Here is a 23,224-nt window from a genome sequence, read left to right as displayed (position 1 = left end):
ATTACTGCTAGCATGCTCTCTTGCTTTCTCATTATATATATATGTGCATATATATATACATAAATACATAACACATATATACATACATACATATACACATAAATATATACACATGTGTGTATAAATATATATGCATATGTACATAAATATACAATACATACATACTTTTACACATGAATATATGCACATACATATGTGTATATGTGTATATATGTATATATACATACACACACACATATATACATACACATATATACACACAGACTTAGGTAGTGCAGTGGATAGAGTATCGGGCCTGGAGTCAGGAAGACTCATCTTTCTAAGTTCAAACCCAGCCTCAGACACTTTATTTGTTTTGTTTTGTTTTGCCTTGTATGCTAGCGTCTTTATTTGGGGAATTTCTTCACCCAAAAGGGCAGAAGGATGAAATACAGAGTAAAAGAAAGAAATCGCAGGGATGTGGGGCAAATCCAGGTAAAACATCATGGACCTAATCAGTGAAATAGGCTGGCAAGAGAAATGGTCAAAGAAGGGAGACAAGAATGGTTTGAGAAGAGAACACAGCAGAGTGTCGTGGAGCACTGATTTTGGAATCTGGAAGACCTGGTTATGAATCCCAGTCCCACTTACTAAGCTTTGTGACCTTGGGCAGGTCACTGAGAATCACAGGATTTAGAGAAGGGACTAGAAATCTAGGACAATTTTTTTGCTTTAAAGATGAGGAAACTGAGGCCTGGAGTTAAGGGACTTGTCTCAAGATCACACAGCTAATTTGGAGCCCAATGATTGCAAATAATCCACTATGCTTTCTATAACATGATACACTCTTAACCTCTCTGGGCTTGTTTTCCCACCCATAAAAAGGGGTTGTATTAGAAATCTTTATCAGCCTCAGACACTTACTAGCTGTATGACCAATGGCAGGTTACTTAACCCTGTTTGCCTCAGTTTTCTCATCTGTAAAATGAGCTAGAGAAGGAAATGACAAACCACTCCAGTATCTTTGCCAAGAAAACTCCAGATGAGTTCACCAAGAGTCACATACAACTGAAAAACAACTAAATAGAAACTATATATATATATGTATATACATTTATACATTCATATAGATATTATGTATACATATACATTGGATATCAGACCCGTCTCAGATATATTTCATGAAAAAAATTTTCCCAATTGATAACTTCCCTTTTTGACCTATTTACATTAATTTTATTAGTGAAAAAGTTTTTAAATTTCATGGAATCTAAAATTATTTATTTTGTTTTTTGGGATTGTCTCTATTCTCTGTTTTGTTAAGATCTCATTCCCTAGCAAAAACTGTAAAATATAAGACCTGATTTTGTTCTTTTCTATTTTTTTTGTTTATGACATGATCTTTAACATTATACAATCCATTTTGAATGTATTGTGGCATTGGTGCAACATGTTTGTATAAATCTAATTTCTGCCAAAATGCTTTCCACTTTTCCCAGAAGATCTTATTAAATAGGGACTTCTTTCTCAAATAATCTGTGTTCTCATATTTATTTTTGTTATTGTTCAGTTATTCAGTCACATCTGACTCTTTGTGACCCCACAGACCCTAATAGCACACCAGGCCCTTCTATTCCCCGCTATCTCACAAAGTCTGTCCAAGGTCATTTTCATATTTCCGTGATACCATCTATCCATCTCATCTTCTGCTATCCCCTTCTCCTTTTGCCTTCAATCTTTCCCAACATCAAGGTCTTTCCCAATGAGTCCTGTCTTCTCATTATGTGGCTAAAGTATTTAAGCTTTAGCTTCAGTATTTGACCTTCCAGTAAATAGCCTGAATTAATTTCTTTTCAATATTTACTGATTTGACCTCCTTGCTGTCCAGGAGACTCTCAAAAGTCTTTTTCTAGCACTACAATTTGAAACCACCATGAAAAGGAAGTAATGGGGAGGAGGGGAGAGGGGACAAATTTATCTAATACTTGTTTATTAAGTTCAATTATTTCTGATTCTTTCTCATCTAGTCTTTCTCATTGATCTATTTTTTAGACCAGTATCAAATAGTTTGAATGATTACTGCTTCATGTCATAATCCTCTTCTCTTTCACTTTAATATTCAGTCTAAACTTTCCTCCAAATTTTACTCTACAAAATCTCCTTTTGATTATTTCATTAACATAGTAATGAACTTATAAATTGATTTAGGCAGGATCATATTTTGGCCATACTGACACAACCAAGTCAGAAGCATCAGACATTTCTCAAATTATTTACTTGCAGTTTATTTCTTTAAAGAGAATTCTGTAATTTTATGTGTACAAGGATCGAGTTCATGGAAAATGTTGCTGAACTCTTGCCCTCTTGTCTTCCTAACTCCTATGTAGAAAAAGAGGGAAATATCCCAGGGATCATGACACTGAGATCCAGACTTCTGTGACACTTACAGCGTTATCTTCAAGGAGAGTCTCAAGAGTAACCTCAAGTTTAAGAGTTTGGAGGACTGATCTAAAAAGACAAGGGAGGTTCTCTTCTTGGAGAAAGATGATAATTAAACACTCTTCAGTCTTCTTTGTTAGATCACCATCCATTTCCTATGCTATGAGCATGGATATGCCCAAGAACTCTATTTTTGAGTTCAACTATCACCTCTAATCAAATGACCCCAAATAACTCCCAAATCTATATATCTATCCCTAATGTCTCTTCTGAACTGCAGAGCATCAGCAGCAACTTCTTCTTGAATATATCTTACTGGATATCCCATAAACATTTCAAATTCAACATGTCCAAGACAGAACTCATTATCTTTCTCCTCATCTCCAACCAACACTTAGACCTTCTACTCTTTCAAGCATCCCTATTTCTGTTGAAGACACCATCATCATCCCAGGCACCTGCATTCATAACCTCATAATCATCTTTGATTCTTGCCTCCCTTCCCCCCTCCCAATCAATTGCCAAGTCTTGTCAAGGATACTTTTATGTCTCTTGTAATGGCCCCGTTTTCTCAACTCGTGAAGCCACCATCTTTGTTCATGACTTTATCATCTCTCATATGGACTTCTGTAATAGCTTCCTAATTGCCTTCCAAATGTGTAGTCTTTCCCCCGTCCAGTCCATTTACTAAACAACTTCTCTTTCAGATCATCCTAAGACCAGATCTGATCATGTAATTTCCTTTCCCTGAAACCATTAGTCACTCCCCATTATTTTTCAGTGAAATAGAAATTCATCAACTTGGCATTTAAGTCCCTTTCTCTTCAATTTTACTTATGCTATTATACGTTTATTTATATGTATCATCCCCTCCTTTAGAATGGAAACTCTTGGAGATCAGGTATTATTCTATGTGAATCTTTGAATTCCCATTGCCTATCCCAGTACGCTGCACATAAATGACATTTAATAGCCATGTGCAGAATTGAATTTGATTAATGTAGTCTAAGATGAGGCAGGGGAGCAGAGTCTAAAAAAGCATTGACTTTAGAATCAGAGGATTTGGGTTCTGATTCTACCTCTGACACTGTCTGTGTGACTCTGGGCCTCACTTTCCTAATCTGTAAAATGAGGGAATTAGGCTAGATGGCCTGTGAGATCCCTTCCAACCCTAGAACTGGGACCACATTAGCTTTACCTGGCAGCCACATTGTCTTTCTGACAAATGTTGGGCTTGGAGTCCACTAAAACCCCCAGATCTTTTTTTTTTTACATTATTTCTGGAAGCAGCAGCACTGTCTTCCCCAACAACTGACCTCTACTTGTTGCTTCATCATCCTGGACTTCCTCTTTAATATGCATTGTCACCCTTCCCAGAATCCCTGGCTCCTCTAATTCTCCTCCTTGAGTCTGGATATCGGAAAACCTAGGTTTATGTGCTAGCCTTGCAAATAACTAGTTAGGTGACCTTGGGCAAGTTCTTTTATCTCATCAAACCTCAGTTTTCCCATCTCTAATATAAGTATAATATGTGATATGTGCAAATTTAGAGACATCTCTACTCCAAATGTTCATATGGACTATTTGTACCTGACCTGTGGTAGAGCCTTCCAAGTTCACATTGGTCTGAGTCAGACACTCTGGACCTTGACCTCAGCATAGTGATGTCATTTTGGTCCCCTTTGAGAATGAAGGATAACAACCAACCAACAGTACCACTTGTGCTATCTTACCAGGCTGTTGGAAGGCTCAAATAAGACATTGCGTCCAATCTCATTTTAATCAATATAGAGAGCTGTGTAATTTGGGTAATGGCTGAATAAACTGGCATATAGGAATATAATGGAGCACTATTGTGCTGTAAGAGACAAAGATTATGAGGGTTTCAGAGATGCAGGGCAATACTTGCAGGAAGTCAGAAGAACCAAGAGAATAATATAAACATCAATTGCAGTAATGTAAGCAACGATGGTCCTAAAAACAGCGGAACTCAGATGGATTGTAATGGGCAGTTCTCATTCCTGGAAAGCTGGCACTGTTTACCAAGCATTGGAGCACATCTTTGTCAAGGAATAAAAAGGATTTTAAAATGCACAAAACTGTGGTTTCTATGAAAATGTTGGGTGATGGACAAAATCTGAAACCATTTTTGAAAATGGCACCACAAATACTGTCTTGCCTCTTTATATAGGTGCAACAGGGGAAAGACTGTCCTGTTCCTGCTGTTGTCTAGTGTGATGAAACATACTTCCCCCTTCCTTATTGGAGAGCCCTCATAAGTGGAAGGAGAGATATATTACTCAATCAAAAGATTGGCTTTTAATTTTTTACTTCCATTGCTCAATAAGTATTTATTAAATTCCTAGTAAATTTTTGGCATTGTTCTGCTAGGGACTTGAGATAGTTCCTGCCTTAGAGGAACTTTCAGTATCATTAGTTCAGGGGTTCCTAACCTTTTCATGTGTATTGGACCCCTTGGGCATTCTGGTGAAGCCTACAGATCCCTTTTCAGAATCATGTTTTTTAAATACATAAAATAAGATACAAAGGGAAGCTGATTAGGTTGAGATGTGGCTTAAAATATATGAAAAATAAAAACAAGTTTATGACTCTCAGGTCTTGAATACAGCATATTCACAGATCAGTAAATACAGTATATTATGAGAGATAAGCAAGTTACTTAAATAGCAGAAATATAGAGGAGTGATACATGGTGATTTTCTTTAATTTTGTTGCGTGAAGATGGGGAGAAGAACAAGTAATAGAAAGTTTCTGGAAGGGGCTCTTATAAGAATAGACACTGGCACTGAGTGCTGGTGCCAGGAAGGGTGCAATCACCTGGCTGTGTATATGTCAGGGAGAAGCTTAGGGGAAATGTTTGCAATATAAAAATAATAGGAAATAAAAAATCATATATATATATATATATATATGTACACATACACACACACACACATACACACACATATACACATACATAGCAGGGACACAGTGGATAGAGTGTTAGACCTGGAATCGGAAAGTTCTGAGTTCAAATCCAGCCTTAGATCTGTACTAGCTCTGTGACCCTGGGCAAATCACTTAACCTCTTTCTCAGTTCTCTCAATAGAAAAGTGGGATAAAAATAGTTAACTACCTCCCAGAATTGTTGTGAGGATCATATGAGATAATAATTGTAAAGCACTGGACACAGTGCCTGGCACATAGTAAGCACTATATAAATGCTAGCTATTATTATTGTTTGGGGCAATTAAGTAGCGCAGTGTGTAGAGAGCTGGGCTTGGAGTTAGGAAGACTCATCTTCCTGAGTTCAAAACTGGCCTCAGATACTTACTAGCTGTGAGACTCTGGACAAGTCACTTAACCTGGTTTGCCTCAGTTTCCTCATCTGTAAAATGAGCTGGAGAAGGAAGTGGCAAACCACTCCAGTATCTTTGTCAAGAAAACCCCAAATGGGGTCATGAGGAGTTGGACACAACTGAAAACAACTTGACAACAAAGTTATTATTATTATTATAAACATACATATGTGACCATATAGAGTGTTCCAAAAGGGTCAGAGCAGTTCAATTCTATTAAAACTTAAACATCAATATTTGTATAGTTATAAATCTATAGGTCTGGACAAATGGGTGGAATTATAATTTTCATTAATACATCACTGCTGCATTCCGACCAAACTTTGATTCCATAACAGTTATTGGATGATGCTACATGATGATATGAATGGCTCACCTGCTGGGAAGAAGAAGTTGGAGAAAGATATGTGGGGAATGGTACAACAGAAAGATTTCAGGGCTAGGAATCAGGAGATCATGGTCAGTTGGTCAGTTTACAAGCATTTATTAAGCACCTCCCATGGCCAGGCCCTGTGCTAAGCACTGGGGATGCAAAGAAAGGCAAAAGACAGTCCTTGTTCTCAAGAAACTCACAGTCTAATGGGGAAGACGATATGCAAACATTTATATACAAACAAGATATACACAGGATAAACTGGAGATAGTGAACAGAGGGAAGGCACCCACCTTTAAGGGGGATGAAGAGGTAGGACTTTGGCTGATACTTGAAGAAAGCCAGGGAAGCCAGGAGGTAGAGATGAGGAGGCATCAATTTAGATGAGGAAACTGAGGCTCATAGACTTCCAATGACTTGTCTAAAGCCATACAACTAGTACGTACTAGAACTTGCATTTGAATGCAGTTCTTCAGACTCCAAAGCAAGCATCATTTCCACCGTGGGCTCTAGTACTAACTCAACCATTGGGCAAGTGAGTTCATATCTTCCAGCTTTGATCTTGTCCTCTCTAAAGAGAAGAGAGGGAGGGCTTTGATCAGATAAGCTCTAAAGCTTTTTCTAGTTCTGGCATTCCATGCTTCAGTGATCTGGCTTTACTTCTGAGGTTTCCCAAATGCCACTTCCATGGCCATCTACCCCTTCTTGATATCTATCTTACTCTTTCATTCACTTATTCCCAGCAGTGTTGTTTTGGATTCCCAGGAATTAGAACCTTCCAGGACTTCACCCAACTCTAACCCATAGAAGATACACACACACACACACACACACACACACACACACATGCGTGCACACACGCACGTGCACACACACACACACACACACAAACACACACACACACACACACACCCTATAGGACTACTTAATAGATTTGCCAACCCAGCATATTAACCCAGTGTCTCGAAAGACAACTTGGGGAAGGGGGAATGTATCCCCGCCTCATGGAAAGCATCTGGCACCAGGAATAGCCCTGGGAAAGTAGACTCCATATATAGGACTGAAATATCCCATCACAGCTGAATTTCCCTGTATTTCCATCAACCAGTGATGTTATTTCCCTCCAGCAAGCTCATTACAGGAAATTAGCTGTCAACACAGGCATCATCCCTAGCTTAGGGAAATGGACCAATTTCCAACAGCTTTGGACATAATGGGGGATTCATACCTTCCCCGGATGGGAGAACACCAGGGATTTGCAAGGGAAATCACAAAAACCTAACAGTTTGAAGTCGGTTCCTGAGGCTGATGAGAACACTTAGCCAGTATTTTCAGAAACTCTGGTTGTGTTGATTACGCTGATGGAAATATGTTTAATGGCCTCATCAGAATTACTTGTGAAGCCCATTGTCCTGTTGAGTCATTTACAAGGAAGAGAAAGAGCTATCATTGGCTCCTATTCACCATGCACCTGGGTGAGAAGGAGAGCATTCCTATCCCACCAGACACCCAATACCTGATAGCAGCCCATCTTCCTTATAAATGGAGACCCACTGAGGACACTCTTTGGAAATATGTCAGAAAAGGCTAGTGACCTAGAAGAGGTGTTAGATATGAGAGAGAGAAAGAGAGACAGAGAGAGACAGAGAGAGAGAGGGAGAGAGAGAGACTCTAAGAACCCAGAATGGTAGAACACTTCAGAGCTAGAATGAACCTTAGAACATTGAAAACTAAAAAAATAGAATAATTCGAAAGGACTGTAGAACCTAGACTGTTAAAATCTAGAATGTCAGAGATGGAAGGGACCTTAGAACATAAAATATTCAAACTGGAAAGTGAAAACAGAGAATGTCTGCAAGGGACCCAAATGCCACTTCTATTGACATCCACCCCTTCTTGATGTCTATCTTGTTCTTTCATTCACTTATCCCCAGCAGAGTGTTGTTTTGGATTCCCAGGAATTAGAACCTCCCAGGACTTCACCCAACTCTAACCCATAGAAGATACACACACACACACACACACACACACATGCATGCACACACGCACGTGTGAGCACACACACACACATACACACACACACACACACACACACACACCCTATAGGACTACTTAATAGATTTGCCAATCTAGCATTAGTATTAGACCTGAAAGGATCCTGAGGATATAAAATGGCAGAATAAATGCTTCTCCTAGAATATAGAATACCAGAATTGGGAGCAGTCTTAGAATGTAGAATATTAGAGCTGAGAGACTGCTTAGAACATGAAATCTCAGAACTCAGGGGGCACTCAAAATATAGTCTTTCAGAGCTAAAAGGAATGTTACCAAGAAAACCAAGGTCCATTGCAGGGATGTGACTTGTACAAGACAAAATAGACTAATGAAATAATGGAAGTGGAGTCTGAAGGCCTACCTACAAATACACTACACTATTTCTCTCACCCTCAACTCTGACTATTGAAGCTTTTTGCACCTTTAGGATCTGGCTTCCATCTTCTTTGTGAAGTTTTCTTTTGGAAAGAGAATGAGATCTTAATTTATTAATTATTTAAAAGGCCTCTACTATTGGTTGAATGGTAAGGGAGATATAGAAATAATAGCTAGGTTAAAGGGTTATAAAACTGTGCATGCCTTTTGACCCAGCAATAGCACTTCTAGGTTTATATCCCAAATAAATCATAAAAAATGGAAAAAGGACCCACACATACAAAAATATTTATAGCAGTTCTTTTTGTGGTGGCAAAGAATTGAAAATTGATGAGATGCTTATCAATCAGGGAATGGCTGAACAAGTTGTGGCATATGAATGTAATGAAATACTATTGTTCCATAAGAAATGATGAACAGGTGGATTTCAGAAAAACCTGGAAAGACTTGCATGAACTGATGCTGAGTGAAGTGAGCAGAACCAAGAGAACATCGTACACAGTAACAGCAACATTGTGTTATGACCAACTTTGATAGACTTAGCTCTTCTCAGTAATATGACGATCCAAGAAAATTGCAAAAGTCTCATGATGGAAAATGCTATCCACATCCAAAGAAAGAACTATGGAGTCTGAATGTAGATTAAAGCATACTGTTTTCTCTTTTTGTTGTTATTGTTTTTTTTCCTTTTTTGTGTTTTTTTTCCTTTTGTTGTGATCCTTCTTCTACAACGTTACTAATGTGAAAATATGATCAATATGATTGTACATGTATAGCCTACATCAGATTGCTTATTGTCTTGGGGAGGGAGGGAGAAAAATCTGGAACTCAAAATCTTATAAAAGTCAATGTTGAAAACTATCTTTATATGTAATTAGAAAAATAAAACACTATTAAGCGGAAAAAAGAAATAATAGCTAGGACATATATTTGTGTGTGTGCATGTATATATGATATATATGTATATACAGGATATCTTGAAAGACAGAAAGCATAAAGAGGTGGGGCCCAGCAGCTGCTCTCCCACTGAGAGGTATCATTTCAGCTTACAGAGTATGAAAGTTCTCTCTAATTGATTTCACTCAGCTGATGACACTTGAGCTCCTGGGGAGAAGAAATAGGCACAATCAGTTATAAGGAAAACTCCTAGAATTCTAGTAAGTCTTCCCAGTATAGACCAATCCCTATTTGAATAGGAATCCTTTCCATAGCATTTCCAACAAGTGTTCAACCAGACTCTGCTTGGAGACTTCCAGTGACAGATAAATAACTACCTTCCAAGGTGTTCCATTTTGGCAGCTATTATAATTGCTAGAATTTACTTATTTTTCCTTACACTGAATACAACTAATTTGTGTCTGTGCAACTCAGACTCATTGTTCAGTAGTTTTACTGGCCAGATCCAAATAGAACAAATCTAATCCCTCTTCCATAGGACAACCCTGCTAATATTCAAGGATTGTGAAGACACCAAAACTTCGCTCTTCTCTTCTCCTCTCCCCTTCCCTTCCCTCCCCTCCCCTCCTCTCTCCTCTCCTCCCCTCCTCTTCCCTTCTCTTCTCTGGAGGCCAAATGTCTCCATCTCCTTCTTCTGTTGATCCACAGATGGCCTGACTTGCTGCCCTCACCATCCTAGGTCCTATGCATGAGGTGACACTTCTAAGAATCAGAGAATCAGCTTTGTTTCATCCATTAACCAAGTTGGGGAAGACCCAGAAATGAATTCCATGTTTCTCCTCCCCAGGGTTAGGGCACCTCTTGCTAGTGTGTCCAAGCCACCTGGGATTCCGAAGTGGCTGAAGGAAAATGGCTTTTCCTTCACTGTCATTTGACCTTCTCCTGGGCCAAAGTGAGTGAGGTGTGGGTAGAAGGTGGGCTAATAGAGAGGACATCGCGATTTGGCATAAAGATCCCTAGACTGGGGAAGGGAGACTTAGTCCTGCTACCCAAGGGCTAGGGGACTTGAAGCGTGCTGCCTCCCATCTCTGGGCCTCCATTTCCTCATCTTTAAAATAACGATTAAAACATCTTGCATTGGACAGCATGAAGCATTATGCACTTGTGAAGGGTTTCGAGTCTTACCCCGGCCCATAACAAAGCCATTTGTTGTCACTAGTGTGGCATGGCAGAGAGAGCATTAAGCTTTGTGCCAATGGACCTGGGTTCAAAGGCTGACTCACCTACTTCCTATGTGTGGAAGTACTATCTATGGAAAAGTCCATTTACCTCTTCTGACTTCAATTTCCTCATCATCTAAATGTGGGAGCAGGATTTTAAAAAGGTAGGTAGGTAGGAGGTCCTCCCCCCCCCTTACTTAAATACCTAATGTCCTAATACTCTTCCCAGCCCTGACCTTCCATGCTTCCTCCCAGCTCTGACATTCTCTGTACTAAGGTCCCTACTCTATGTTCTAATATCCTTTTCAGCTCTGATATTTGGTGACCTAAGGACCCTTCCAGTCCTAGAAGCTATCATTTTTACTCTCATCTCCCCTAAACCCAAGGACCTCAGCCTGTTCCCAGGGTCTTCCCAGAACCTCCCTTGCTCCCATCAGAATGTCACTGTGCTTTCTGAAGTTCCTGGACCTCAGCTCCACAGTCAGGGGCTAAGTAGAATGGAATGTGTTGCCTTCAGGGAAAACAAGGAGATTGATTATTCATCAAGCATTCATTTTAGAATGTTGATCGATGCCTGTAATCAGAACAGTCGGTAGTGCCACAGGCTCCGTGGGATTTACGGATGGGGGGTGGGGTGTTGGACAGGCAGTAAGGAGTCAGCCCACACATTGGGCTGGAAGAGCCCCACCTTGATGGGCGAACCTTTTCCAAATTGCAGCCAGGGGAGAAGGGCCACTACCCAATGTACCAGACATGGCCGCAGTCTCACAGCAAGGAGGGGTGGGTGGGCACAACTTGGGGGAAGCACAGTAGCTATAGGTGTGTCTTAAGGAATTCTGCCATGGGAACAAGAGGGAATCCCTAAAGAGTATATATGGATGAACCTTCCAGCTCGTGATGAAACTCATCCTTCAGTCTGCCAACGGTCTCTTCCCCCCAACACATACATGCCTTGCCCCTGGGTTTCTCAGCTCCAGAATTCTGCAGGACAGTACTGCAGGGTGAAATCTAACAGACAAATCTAATAAGATGAATTTCAGAGGAGCAGCTGGGAAAACACTGGATTTGGAGTGAGAAGGTCTGAGTTGAAACTGCCTACTATCTCTGTGGCCTTGGGCAAATCATTGATGCTGTCTAGGCCTCAGTTTCCTCACCTATAAGATGAGGAGGTTAGGCTCAATGGTCACTCAGTCCATTAGTAAGCGTGTATTAAGCACCAACTACATGCCAGGTAGTGTGCTAAGCTCTGAGGACACAAAAAGAGACAGAAGACAGTCATTGCCCTCAAGGAGCTTACAATCTAATGGAGGAGATTACGATGGCTCAGACCTTTTACACAAGATTATGACAGAATTACCAAGCCATCTCCAAGCCATACATTCTGTTCTGTTCCTCGTCCTCCTACTAGACTTCAGACTCTCCTCTGTGACACCTCAAGTGCTCGTCGGTGACTTTTTGCTTAATCATACAAAAGTCCCAGGCCCACAGGACCCCTTCCCAGCCATTATCTAAACCATGCTGCCATACATAGACACTCCCCTTTCCAAATCACTACCTTATGTGTGTAGCATTTCCCCTTTAGAATGCAACCTCTTTGAGGAGAGGGAGTCTTTTGCTTTCATATTTCTGTATCGCTCGCAGTCCACAGAATCTGGTAAGCACTTAACAAAAGTCTTTTCCTTTTATGTCTAAGGTCCCTTCCTGCTCAATCTATAATCCTATGCTCCTGCTCCTATGAAATGAGGAAATTGGCCTAGATGGTCCCTTCCAAGTTTAGAACCTATGACTGTTCTTGGTGTGAGTCTGTCCTCTGAGCTAATAATAGCTAGCATTTCTATAGATAGCTCTTTAAGATTTGCAAAGCACTTTACAAACCATTGTCATGGTTGCTCAGTCATGTCTGACTCTTTGTGACCCCATATGGGGTTTTCTTGGCAAAGCTACTAGAGTGGTTTGCCATTTCCTTCTCCAGTTCATTTTACAGATGAAGAAACTGAGGCAAACAGGGTGAAGTGACTTGCCCAGAGTCATATGACTAGTAAGTATCTGAGGCTGGATTTGAACTCAGGTCTTCCTGACTCCAGGTTCTGTCCGCTATGCCACTAGCTGCCCCAAACATTACCTCAAAGACAAAAATGACATAGTTCTTTTTCTCAGAAAGCTTATATATTTTGTATGTACATCATTAGCATCATTGTCATCATCATCATCATCATTTTGCATATTGTCTATCCCATTAGAATTGGAGTGCCTTAAGGGCAGGGAACATATTTTTGCCATTCATTTTATCTCCAGCACTCAGCACAGTACCTGGTGCTTGAATATTTGTTGACCAACTGACTGATACTCCACTAGCCTTTTGGTACCAATTTCCATTGGACCCAAGGACTCTGATGACTAAGTGACTATGAGAGAGTGAATAGTGTCCTGTGCAGGGGCAGGAAGACAAAGGTGGAGGGGATCCCATAAGAAAATTCAAAAGTTCATTGTTGAGAAGCCTGCAAGAAAAGAAGTCAAGGAAGAAATGCCTAGAGGAGTGACGTGTAAATCCTAGATGAGGTAGTTCTGGGACTTAGGGGTCTGGAGAGATACCCAGATAGAATGAGCAAGAGAACTAGGACTGGATCTCTGTCCAGGGCTTAACACTGAGACTCTTCTATGTACTGACTTTGTGAAAATATCCCAGATCTGTATGGAGTGAGTATGTTCTGGGCAAATGGCCCAGGGGCACATTTCCCCCTTCAGGGTCCTTGGGATACCCTGAGGGTTTAGGGGGGTGTGTCTTCTCTCATGCTTTCATCTTGAGTCCGGCTGGCCATGTTCCCTCACTGTTAGATGTCAATAACTGAGTACACCCCAGTTCCATTTAACCATTGGACTTCGGTTAGCCTTTGCAAAAGGATATTGACTTCAAAGATATAGCAACAACAAAAGTATAGACATCTCCCCCACACCTCAAGGGCATGGTCTGCACTGTCCCACCTTAGTCTCTGGGGAGCATGGGCTCAAGCTTAGCTCAGTTCCTACCTAGCCCTGGTTCCATTGAGTTCACATTCAGATACAGCAGGTTTGCCAGATAAATCTTCATCTCAAGCGGATCCCAGGGACCTTTCCTAAAGATCACTCTTTGCTCCCCTGTGCTTCAAAACCCAGACTACGATGCTGGAGGCTCGTTCTTCTGACCTTTCAAAACTCACAAGATTAGAGGATCCCATCCCTTCACCTAAAATAGAAACAATAAATGCAAAGGCCAAAGATTGAGGCCTGTTGCTCAAGGCCAGGTGTCCTCACTAGAGAGAAGGCTCCAATTGATTTTTACTAGATGCCACCAGTAGAGTCAAGCATAAGAGTACAGCCAGAGAGAATGAGGTAAAAGAGGGAAGGTTGAATCTGATTCAGATCTTTCTGAAGATGCCCCCCAGGACAGGACTAGTTAAAAAAGTTTCCTCCAAACCACATGAATACCAGTCCAGAAACAATGACAGAATCTTTACACCTGCTCCACAGTCTATCCAAAGCAATTCCATTTCTCCTTGTTGCAACTCTCCCTGAAGTAGGCTCCTCAGCGGAGAGACGCTGTCAGAGCACTCTTCACATGTACCAGACCCCATTCCATATATCATCCACTAAGTCTGAAGGAAAGATGTCACTAGGTGACCCAGGTCTAGTCTGGGTATGTTGTGGACAGGACCTCTTGCTCCCCATAGAAGCATCAGAATGAGGGGGGACTCATGCCGTTCTCCAGTGGCAAACAGTGGTTAAGTGACTTGCCTAAGGTTTCTGAGGCTGGATTTGAACTCAGGTCTCCTGACTCCAAGCCCATCACTCTCTCCACTGCACCACCTAGCTGTCCCCAGTAAACATCAGAGCAAGAATTAAAACTCAGGTCTCCTGGTTGCAATCCCCAGAGTAGAAATCCTGCAGCTCTGTCCCCTCTCTCACCCCAGATGACTGCAGACACAAGGCTGGCAGGATAGCTCTGCAGGCACTTTTGATCAGAGGTTGGCATCTGAGCTATCCTTTGAAGCCATCGTCTTGCAAAGACAGCCCTAATTTATTGGCAGCAGCAAGGATCATGTTAAGTCAGCATCAAGATAATTCTTCCTCTACCAAAGTAGGATGGATGCGCTGAATGTAACTCAGGCGACACCGCCAGGGAGTGGCTCCGGAGCAGAAGCGATGGGTTTGGAGTCCATATGGAGATGCTTTAAGAGCGTGTGGAGGTTGATGAGAAGCTGTATAAAATCAATGGCATAAAGGATAATTGTTACATTTGCAGCTGTGCAGGCTTGTAAGAAAACTCCTCATGGCTCGAAATATCCTGAATCTCCCTGCCTTTTCTCTTCTTTTCTTTCTTTTTTTTTTTATATCGCTCATAGAATGTGACTTATAGCAGAGCCAAGAAAGGTGTCAGCATCGCAGAGCCTGGTCTAATTGGGACAGAGACAGAGGCTATCAGATTTTCTATTTCAGTGTATCCTCCATCCTGGATGTGGAGCAAGAGCTCCTACTGACCTCTATCCAAACCTAAGGATCTCATAGACTTGAAGGCCAGAGAGTGGATTAATTCTTGTTTCTTGGGGCAGCTAGGTGGTGCAGTGAATAGAGCACCGGCCCTGGAGTCAGGAGGACCTGAGTTCAAATCCGATCTCAGACCAGACACTTGACACTTACTAGCTGCGTGACCCTGGGCAAGTCACTTAACCCCAATTGTCTCACAAAAAAAAGGAAAAAAAAATCTTATTTCTTTTCTTTCCCCCAGCATAGCAGGGGCCTGGAAAAAAAAAACCTATAGAAGTGTCTATTCTTGAATGGTTGGGGGTGGAGGAAGAGGAGATATCAGATGGGCTTTGAAAATGGAGGAAATGCCGTTACTGCCTGTGGTGCGCCTGTGGGCAACCTGCTCCCCTTCTCCGGGCCAGAGTTTGCTCATGTTTAAAATGAGAGAGTAGGGCTATATGATTTCTAAAGGCCTCTCCCAGATCTAAATCCATGATTCCTTGGTCCCCTTATTCCTGCACGACAGATAACAAAGCTGAAGTGATTTCTCCAAAATCACAATGGCTAGTAATTTGTAAAGCCAATGTCAGAACCAAGTTTTCCTAGAGGCCTAGAATGGTAGGGCTGGAAGAAGTCCGAGAAGTCATCAGGTCTAGACCCACTGTAAAGATGGGGAAGGTGAGGCTCGGATAAGGGAAGTGGTCTATCCAAGGTCACACGGTGAGTGAAGAGCAAAGTCTTGATTTTCTGACTTGCCTTACCACTCCTCGCACAGAACCCTCCATCTATCACCTCCAGGCATTTTCCCCGGCTGGCCTCCAGTCCTGGAACTCTCTCCCCACTCATCTCCACCTCCTACCTTCCCTGGCTTGCTTCAAATCTCAGCTAAAGTCTCACCTTCTATAAGAAGCCTTGGCTGGTCCTCCCTCTAATGGTAATACCTTCCCTCTGTTAACAGCCTCCAGTTTATCCCGTGTATATCTTGTTTGTACGTAAATTGTTTGCACATCCTCTACCCCAGGTAGACTGTGAGCTCCTTGAAGGCAGAAACGATCTCTGACTTTTCATTGTATCTCTATCACTCAGCATAGTGCCTAGCACCTAGTAGGTACTTAACAAATGCTAGCTGACTGACTAGTTGACTTTCCTCCAGCTCTTCTGTAATAGGGCGCTGGTCCCTAATATGAGAGTCAGGAGATCTGGGTTCAAATCTCAGTCCTACCACTATGTGACTTCAAGTAAGTCACTCCTCTCTGAGCCTCAGTTTCTTCTTCCATAAAGAGAGAATTGGAGAAGCTAGCCTCTAAAGATCCCCCACCCCAGCTCTAAATCTAGAATTGGATGTTCTAGGAAAATGTCAAATAAGAAGAGGTACTGATAAGCCATTTCTCAGGAAGAGCTCACAGGGTAGAAATCTTATCCCAAGCTCATTTGGAATTGAAATGCTAGACATTTAATTATTTCCTTTATTTCTCTACCTTTTATGACTTGTACCTGATAATAATGTTTTAAAAGTTCCTTTGACTACCAAATGTTTCCAGTATTTAACCTGAGGTAAGCCCAAGTGAGGTCATAGAATCATGTGTGCCCAGAGCTAACAGGGTCCTTAGATGCCATCCCCACTGCGTGGCTTAATGGGAGGTGCAATAGACCGCTCTGGCCTCTCCTTCCCCCACCCTTCTCCAAGGGAGACTTTAATTCCTTCCAGGAGGGGAAGCAGGAGGTTGGGGCCAGACCCTTGGCCACTCTGCCCTCCTCAGATAGAGAGGGAACTGGACTGGAATTATGTCTATCTACTCCCTTAAATATTACTGGTCTAGGCCCTAGACCATCTGGGGATGTGATTTTCAAGGTTCAAGCTAAACTTATCCCTGTTCATTAATGCAGAAAGGAGGCCCCAAGCTCTACATCCAAAGTTTGACCCCTTTCCAACCAGATGCCAGTTTCACAATGAATACATGTAGTAAGTAGCAAAGAAACCCATTTGCCCAAGTTGGCAACAAATGCACATCATATTCCTGGGAAGAAATCATAGAATCCAAGTATCATAGAATGCTAGAGCTGAAAGGGTTCTTAGAAAACATACCGTCAGAGCTAGGAGGGACCATAGAAAGAACAGAGAATGTCAGAGCTGGAGGGACCTTAGAACACAGAATGTCAGAGCTGGAGGGAACTTAGAACAGAGAATGTCAGGGCTGGGAGGGGTCTTAGAACACAAAATGTCAGAGTTTGGAGAAGTCTTAGAACAGAGAATGTTAGAGCTTTGAGGGGCCTCAGAACCCAGAACGTCAGAGCTGGGAAGGCCTTAGAACATGGGATGTCAGAGCTGAGAGGACCCTTAGAGCATGAAATGATAGGGCTCTTTTTTAAGGACCTCCGGTGCTTTTTAGTTGTCACCACTCCTCTTGCTAAATATTCTGCCAAGTAATTAACTAAATTTTTTAGCTATTAATTCAAGTTCAGCTCTTCATAATGAAAAGGATCCACCTTCTTCCCCTTTTTGAAACATTTGTCCACCTCCAGTCTACTGGCATCTCTCCCATTCTGTATTGTTCCTCCAAGAGCACCAAAATCCACTCAGCCAACCCCTCATACCTCACCTAACACTATGGTTTGCATCCCTGGACTTCACTGATCATGGAATGTCATGCATTATAGTTCCATGGGTTCATCTTATGATGCCTCTGTTGGGTCTAACATCTTGAGGACAAGATCTATTTCTCTTGTAAACTTCATATCTTTCCTGTACCTAGTACAAGCACTCTGAACACAGGACATATTTATTAAAATGTTTTTAGAGTAATGAATGAATGAGAGGTAACATGATATAGTGGGTAAAGAACTGTATTTGGGGTCCAAGTACCTAGATTCACATTCTTCCTCTACCTCTGACCCTTATCAACTGTGGGTCTTTGACCAAGTCATTTCATTTCTCTGAGCCTCAGTTTACTCACTTGTAAAATGAGGGCATTGGACCAGGTCACCAATAAATCCCTTCCAGCTCTATATCCATGATCATAGAGCCCTGTGAATTTGGAGATTCACTGAATATTCTGGAATGTGTTCATCTGAACTTGTCAAGTTAACTTGATTAATGGTAGCTAGGTGCATTCTTACAGTTACACACATTTTAGAGTTTAAGTCCCTGTTAATCATTTTTTGCTTCATCCTTCCCAGTCTGAAGGTCATAAAAAGCCAAATAGGAATTGAGTAATTCTATCTTTTCTCTGTTACTTGTTATTGTCTCCCTTCCTCCTCAAGCAGTTACTCTGTTCCTTCTTTGCTCTTTCTCTAGCCCCAATAGCCTATTTTTAAAGTCTTTTTATTGTCCTTCAAATTTATTGTGGCATCTAGGTGGCTCAATGGATAGAGTGCTAGGCTTAGATTCAGGAAAACCTGAGTCCAAATCCAATCTCAGACACTTATTAGCTGTGTGAGCCTGGGCAAGTCACTTAACCTTTGCCTCAGTTTCCTCATCTGTAAAATGGAAATAATAATAACACCTACCTTGCAAAGTTGTGAAAATCAAATGAAAAAATAATTACAAAAGTGTTTAGCATAGTGCCTGGCAATACTAAGTATTATATAAATGTTGTTATCATCATCATCATTATTATCCTTAGCTCATGCTGTTTTAGACTTTTCATATTGTTTTCATTTATTTTCATATTATTCTGTTTAAAAACATTTATTTAATAATAAATTAATAAATTAAATAAAAATTTAAAAACATTATTTTATTGATGTGCTTTTTGTTTACATAATACTCATTGAGACTATGGGTGCAAAAAACTTCCCTTCCCCTCCATGAAACCCCCTCTTGTGAAAGAGTAAAACAGTTGAGTGAAAATCTCCAATTCAATGACCTCATCTGACAACATATGAAACATTCCACCCTATTAGTGTCTTGCTTCTTTGCCCATAAAAGAGAGGTATCTTTCATTATTCGTTCTCCGGGACCTTATTGGTTCAATGATCTTTTCACTTAGATTCCTGTAGTCACTAAACATATATATATATATATATATGTATGTATGTGTGTATGTATATATATGTATATGCATGTGTGTGTGTGTGTGTGTGTGTGTGTGTGTGTGTAAGTAGGTAAGTAAGTAAAGTTCTTTTGGTTCTCTTTATTTCACTCTGCATTTGGTAGTACTAATCCTTACGTGAAGCCCTAAAACTCATTTCTAGTCTCCCTTTGTATATGTTCTTCTTCACATGAAGTTCATTAATGAACTCCCTATGCAGCCACATCCAGTCTTTCAGATATCGTCCCTTTTCCTTCCTCACTGGAATCAATTGTAAATGAGTCACTGTTAATTTTCATCTCGAGAATTTCCTCTCATTCCTCTTGAGCTAACTTCCCTTCCACTCTTGTTCCAATTATTAGGAATTGGGGTGCAGAGTATACATTGAGTTGGAATCTACTTCCATGTAACTTCAGAGCTGGAAGGAATCTCAGAGGTCAACTATGTTAACTCCCTCGTTTTACAGAAAAGGAAACTGAGGCCTAGAAAAGTAAAATGATCCTCCTAAAGTCACACAGGTAGCCACAATTGGAACCTAGGGATGCTTATTTCAAATCCATCATCCCAAATTCTACTCTATGGTAACAAGCAAAATAAGCTTAATACATCTTCTACATGAAAGCTGATAAAATATTTAAAGACAGGAATCGTTGCCTCGCTATGTTTACTCTTCTCCAGGATGAAAATCCCCAGTTCCTTCCGTTAGTCCCCCAGGTTTCTCGTCATCGTTCCAGGCATCCTTCTCTGGATATATTCCAGTTTATTAATGTCCTTCCCAAAATTTGGCATCCAGAACTAGACAGAATATTCCATACTGCAGTTCAACCAGGAGAGGAGAACAGACCTGGAATCTCCCTCCCTCCATATAGATGCTAGACTTACATTTGGGTAAAAATCTCCCTGATGTGCAGACCTGGCTGGGATTGCTGGGTCAGTCATTTTTCCCCAACCTTCAAAAGTACCTTAATTCCTCGCATGGTATCCTCCTCCCCCCTTAGTCTCCTCTCTTCTAACAACCAGTCCATCATTCCTTCACCTTTTACTTAACTCTTCAGCAGTGATGCACAGCGTCCCTAGCCTAATCAGCCTCCGAAGGGAGCTCTGCCTGGAATTCTTGCATTAGTTTGCGTCAGGGATATGGGGAGGTTGTGGGGGGAGGAGGGGGTTTATAATGTTCTCCCCCTCCCTCTGCCCACCTCTCCTGACCCCTACTGCCTAATTTAAAGGAAAGAGAATTGGCTTTCTCCCTCTGTGTCCCATCCATCTCCACTGAGATATTCTCTGTGTGAATGAAAACAATTCTATTCATCAGAAACTTACTAGCATGAAACTGACGATCCCATTTATCTCCCTTCTGAAGTCTCCACTGAGCTCCCAAATGAGCCCCGGCTAAGTTTCCGGATGAGTCTGGGCCTATTAAGGGGAGGCGATGGGTTGGGAGAGTGACTCTGGGAATTGGCAGGCTGGGACTGCATTTGTCTGGGCCTTCTCCATGGGCCTTTTTCCCCCGGGTCTCAGCTGCTCAGGTTTGCCAGTAAACTGTTTTTTCAGCTTGTCATCTACAAAGTCAATGCAGCCTGGAGACAGCAAGACAGATTGAGTGTGGCTTCACAAGCTACCTTTATGATTTTTTTATTATTATTTTATTTTTAAGGCTCCGATGGATCTAGGCTTAACTCATTTTATTGGCATCTGCCCTATTGGCCAAGCACATTACAATGGCCTATTGCTAGGATGGAGATGGTCCTTATCTGAAAGTCCTGCCTTTGAAATTGATGTTGGTGCATGGAAAGGACTTCTAGTTCCAGTGAGTTCCCATGAAACTACTCAGTCATCAGGACAAGCATAGGCTTTACTTTAATCAGAGAGGCAAGATGGCACAGTGGGAAAAGGAACTTAACTAGGGAAGTCAGCATGTGGAAAACACATTGATTTTGGCATCAGAGGTGCTGAGTTCAAATGTTGATTTTGTCACATATTGGTTGTGAACTTGGTTTAGTTACTAAGCTTTAGTAGATATCAATTTCCCTACCTTGGTACCCACATGGCTCTGCTATTTCTTATTTCCCTGTTGTGTTAATTCTTTCTCAATATTAGGCAAAGGAGTATTGGAGACAGAATGACCTTGTGAGCATCTAAAGGTCAGAAGAGCCACCACAGAGCCAGTGATGGGACCCCATACCAGGAGCCACTTTAACCATTGGAACTAAGCCAGATAAAGAGCCACCTTAGCTATGAGGAGTGACCTGCATGACCCAACCTAGCCCCACAGTAAATCCAGCTTGTACCTGAAACACTACGTTCTATGGGGAAGGGAATGACTTCTCCAACAGCAATGTTTCATTCAGAATGGAACTTTGTAAGTAGAATGTAGCAGATAATTAAAGTGTGACCCCACTATCCTCAGGGACTACAGCTGTAGTAGGGAGAGTGTGCCTCAGTTTGGGAAGATTCGTTTGTATTTCTCTCCTGTTATATCTTCAAAGTAAGTATCCATTTGTAAGATTTAATTAGTGTTACTTACATTATCAATGACATTGAGGTAATATCAACCAATTAAATGATACCAGAGTGCTACAAGCCAGCATTGAAAAATGATAATGAAGCAGTAATCAGAAAAAAAAAACATAATAGAAAAAGATTGCAGTCAATAGACCACGAAGAACCTGACAGTCTCTCGGGGTACCCCTAGACCCCAAAGGGGATGGAGCAATAACCTAGCTCTGGAGACACAACTTATCAGTATGAGCAGAAGCTGGCCTGTCTCCTCATTGTGTTCATTAATCATATAAAGTTTTGTGATTTTTTATTAAGTGAACATTTTATCAATAAGTCTTTTTATCCTGTCTCATAAAGAATGTCAGTCATTTACACACTGATTTGAAGAGGATACCCTGAAAATCCAGAACTAATCAGGGTTATTTACATAGAGGTGAGAAGAGGGAAGTTAGGGGTTTACAACTAGGATTTCCTCCAGAACAGATTAAATCCACTGAATGATGGCTGAGTCCAAAAGAGCTCCCAAAGCCCAGGCTGGAAAGGTTTGCCCAGGATTTTGCTGCATTGGGACAGCTTGGAAACATGACTACCCTCATTGCCTCTCTGTGAAGTCTCTAACCCTTCATCCTTGAATAGACGTGGCCTCAGACAAACTGACACCTGGGGAAGACCTTACTTTATAAAGATCAAGGTCACCCACTGCCTCCTGGGCCATCGCCAGTCATCTTGACTTTTATCTTGCCACCAGACTTTGATGACTCTGAAGGAGTGAGGCTGACAACTTTGAGCAGCACTGCTTTACTTAAATCCAATGCATGTGCAAGTCAAGACATCACCCATGACGTCGTTGGTCTTCTTCAAGAACGAAGGACAAACAACAGCTGTCGGACACAAACATTGCCACATCTGAATCCTGGAATATAGAATATTAAGTTTAAGAGAGGATTCAGAAATTATCTTTGCAAAGAATCCCAGGATCTCTGAATTGAAAGCCTCTTGTACAGTAGAAACAGTGTAAGATTGGAAATAAGAAGGCCTGGTTTCAAATCTTGGGTCTTCCATTTCTCTGGACCTCAGCTTCCTCATCTGTAAAATGAAAGATTGAACCAGGTGACCCCTACAATCCCTTGCAGATCTTAATCTATGAGTGACTACCTGGCCTCCATTACAAACAAACAAACAAAAACCTTAGTAATGAGGAACTTACTACTTCCTAACATGGTACATTCCAATTGTGGATGGTTCTAATGAGGAACCTCCAAAAATGGCCATTTTACAGATGAGAAAACTGAGGTACAGAAAGGGAAAGGAAATTGTCCAAGATGTCATAATGAATAGATGGTCAAACCTTGAGTTTTAACTCAGATCTGTTGACTCCCAGCCCAGAGTCCTTATCAGTATATCATGCAGCCTCTCTTGTTGGTTGTTAAAAGACTATATCTGGGACCTTTCAGAGCCAGCATCCACCAAAAAAAAATGTTGGGGCTTCCAGGCTCC

This window comes from Vombatus ursinus, unplaced genomic scaffold, assembly GCF_900497805.2.
Source record: "Vombatus ursinus unplaced genomic scaffold, bare-nosed wombat genome assembly UNPS02014775.1, whole genome shotgun sequence".
In the NCBI taxonomy this organism is placed as follows: domain Eukaryota; kingdom Metazoa; phylum Chordata; class Mammalia; order Diprotodontia; family Vombatidae; genus Vombatus; species Vombatus ursinus.
The sequence above is the reverse complement of the archived record's forward strand: the minus strand, read 5'-3'. Positions refer to the sequence as shown.